The following is an 871-nucleotide window of genomic DNA, read 5'->3' as shown; positions in this document are numbered from 1 at the left end:
ACTATGCTCTGCATGTGTATTACTCTCTATTTATGTTGTATTGTTTCATGTTCCATTCCTTACCCTCTCCCTTCGCTCACGCCATGCCACACAAGAAAAACGTCCCGCCACAATAGCAAAATGTTCACTCGATGCAAATGTCTAGAAGCTTCTGACGTTGCACTCGCACCCGCATCAGTATGATCTGCTCATGTGTTTAATCATTACAAAAACAATGGTACTGATTAAAACTTCCACCGCACAAATTAAACAACACTTTTCAAAGATCTTTTAAGTATCGAAATTATAAGCCATGCCAATCCAATAAACAATGGCTTTATAATTATCAAGTAAGACCATCAATTAAAAAAAATAGTAAAATGTTAATTAATATTTCTCAATTGACAGTTCCTGATTGAGCGGCAATAGTCTCGCGCACCGAAAAAATATAAATCAGTCACGCCCGGAAGTTTTTACTACTGGAGCAGTACCGACGATTATCGCATGACTTCCTCCCCTTCACTTTCTGCCTTGTATTATTCACTTTTTCATAATCCTGTGCATATTTCGTCTTATCAACTGTCCGTAAAAGAGTGAGAGAGGGGGTGAGGGAGCTGATGGAAGGGAACGAGGAAGAGATAGAGCGTGTGTGGATGGGTGTGTGTGTGTGTGTGTGTGTGCGAGAGAGAGAGAGAGAGAGAGAGAGAGAGAATGTACATGAACAAGTGAGAATAAGAATGAAAAAGAACCAAGTGAGAAAATGAGGATGTTAAGGACGGAAAGTTTGAACGAACGAACGAACACGAGCGAGCAACGGATAGCAAAACAAAGAGAAAGAGTGGGAAATAGAGGAAGACAGACAGAGAGAGAGAGAGAGAGAGAGAGAGAGAGA

The sequence above is a fragment of the Ceratosolen solmsi genome, unplaced genomic scaffold, assembly GCF_000503995.2.
Source record: "Ceratosolen solmsi marchali unplaced genomic scaffold, CerSol_1.0 scaffold1, whole genome shotgun sequence".
NCBI lineage: Eukaryota > Metazoa > Arthropoda > Insecta > Hymenoptera > Agaonidae > Ceratosolen > Ceratosolen solmsi.
The sequence above is the reverse complement of the archived record's forward strand: the minus strand, read 5'-3'. Positions refer to the sequence as shown.